The 2,503-nt window shown below is 38.9% G+C and overlaps 1 pseudogene; it reads left to right on the plus strand.

The window, feature by feature from the left end:
* The first annotated feature begins 1,477 nt into the window (after positions 1 to 1,477).
* Positions 1,478 to 2,363, plus strand: LOC102867971 (annotated as a pseudogene).
* Positions 2,364 to 2,503: the final 140 nt, after the last annotated feature.

Below are 2,503 nucleotides of genomic sequence, written 5' to 3' on the forward strand. Positions count from 1 at the left end.
ATTTTCCTACATTCATGGTTCTCACATTCCATGTCCCAATCACCAGTGTCTGCTTACAACTGTTCCTCTTCCTTTGTATTTCCATACTTGAAAACTCAACCTCCTTTGCTGTTTCTGTTATCTAAATGTGTTCTGTTGTATATGCAAAATACATAAAACAATGGTTAACAAAATTGAAGAAAGAAATAGATAGTACCACAATAGTGGTAGGAGACTTCAACATGCCACTCTCAGCAAAGGATAGATCAACTCAAAAGAGGATTAGCAAAGATGCAGAAAATCTAAACTATACAATCAGCCAACTCGACCTTGCAGATGGATTTAGGGTACTTCCCTCAACTAAAACTCAATTCACTTTCTTCTTAAGTGCACATGGTAGATTCTCCAGAATTAATCATATCTATTAATAATATATTAGGACACAAACTAGCCTCAATAAATTAAAAAACACTGAAATAATACAGAGTATCTTCTCAGATCACAGTGCCAAAAGACTAGAAATTAATCACAGCAGGGTCATGCTTACAAAATTACCCATGTGGAAGCTAAATATCTCTTTACTGGAACATGATTGGGTTCTAAAAGATAAAGAATGAAGTTAAAAATTCCTTGAAACAAATGAAAATGAAAATACAACATACCACAATCTCTGAGATGCAGCTAAGGCAGTGCTCAGAAGACAGTTTACAGAAATAGGCACACACATAAAAAAGAAAGAAACAAAGTCAATGATCCAACTCAACACCTTCATCAACTAAGAGCAATAATCTAATCCTATAGCCCCTTGATAAAAGGAAATTATAAGGACAAGAGCTGAAATCAATGAGATAGAGAACAACAAAGCAATTGAAATCATCAAGAAGACCAGGAGCTGGTTGTTTGAAAGGGTCAATAAAATGGACAAACCACTGGCAAACTTAATAAATGGGGTAAAAAGAGAAGACAAAGATAACTCAATTAAGAAATGATAGAAGTGACATCATAAAAGAACCAGATAAAATTAAATCAGTAATATTGGAATACTAAGAAAACCTATACTCGGATACAGTACATCACAAAACAGACCCATCACAAAAGGAAAAATTGAAAAGATCATAAAAAGACTTCTCCATAAGAAAAGTCCTGGTCAGTTCCCTACAGCCTCTGATGAAGGACACCCCTCAGCCAGCAGCTTCAGAGCAACCACAGCAGTGCTCTGGTGGGAGGTACACAGGTGGGAGGCTGCCTGAGCGCAGCTGAGGTGGAGGGAACAGCACCAGGAGCTGTTGATCCTCTCTTCCCACTGCGGCATCTACATGTGGCCGGTCCAGAGCGTCGGAGAGCACTGAGAACATATACAGTGCTACACCATGGTAGAAGCCTGCTACTCAATCGGATTTGAAATTTCAGAAGAATTGACCTTTGTGAAAAGCAGTAAATTTAAAAATCTGTCTCTTGGTTTCCTTTTTATTTCATATTGGGAAAACATCGAGAAACCATGAACAGCTATAGCCAAGACTCTGACTGCCATTTCCTTGATGAAGGTTATACTGCCAAGGATATTCTGGACCAAAAAATTAATGAAGTTTCCTCTCCGGATGACAAAGATGACTTTATGTCGTGGACCTTGGAGACATCCTCAAGAAGCATCTAAGATGGCTATAAGCTCTTCCTCAGGCCAAATGTAATGATAGCTGAGATACAGTAAGACCCTAGCTACCATAGAGACAGGATTTGACTGTGTTCCTAAGAATGAAATACAGCTGGTGCAGAGAGTCTTCGGGTGCCTGACTCCAGAGATGATTATCTATGAAAATTCTTGTAAACAGGTATCTCAAATTAAGTATGCTTCCAATAATGGAGCTGAGATGATGACTTTTGATAATTAAGTTGAGCTGATGAAAGTTGCCAGGGCACATCCAAAGACAAAGTTGGTTTTGTGGATTGCCACTTATGATTCCAAAGCAGTCTGTCACCTTCGTGTTAAATGTGGTGCCACACTTAAAACCAGCAGGCTTCTTTTAGAACGGGCTAAAGAACTCAATATTGATGTCATTGGTGTCAGCTTCCGTGTGAGAAGTGGCTATCCTGACCCAGAGACCTTCGTGCAAGTAATATCTAATGCCTTTTTTATCTCTAACATGGGAGCTGAGGCTGGCTTTAGCATGTATCTGCTTGAAAATGGTGGTGGCTTTCCTGGATCTGAGGATGTGAAGTTTAAATCTGATGAGATCACCAGTGAAATCAATCCAGCATTGGACAAGTATTTTCCATCAGACTGGGGAGTAAAAATCATAGCTAAGTCAGGCAAATACTATGTTGCATCAGCTTTCACCATTGCTGTTAATAACATCATTGCCAAGAAACTTGTATTAAAAGGATAGGACTGACATGGGCTTGAGGGGCGACTGAGAAAGATGGGATAAATAATGTATACTTCATTGAAACAAATGAGGGAGAAAACTGTTTAAGGATATGTGATTAGATATTATTGTCATGACAGGAGTCCAGAACAAAGGCTGCA

The sequence above is a fragment of the Elephantulus edwardii genome, unplaced genomic scaffold, assembly GCF_000299155.1.
Source record: "Elephantulus edwardii isolate Elephantulus edwardi_28Jun2011 unplaced genomic scaffold, EleEdw1.0 scaffold00799, whole genome shotgun sequence".
NCBI lineage: Eukaryota > Metazoa > Chordata > Mammalia > Macroscelidea > Macroscelididae > Elephantulus > Elephantulus edwardii.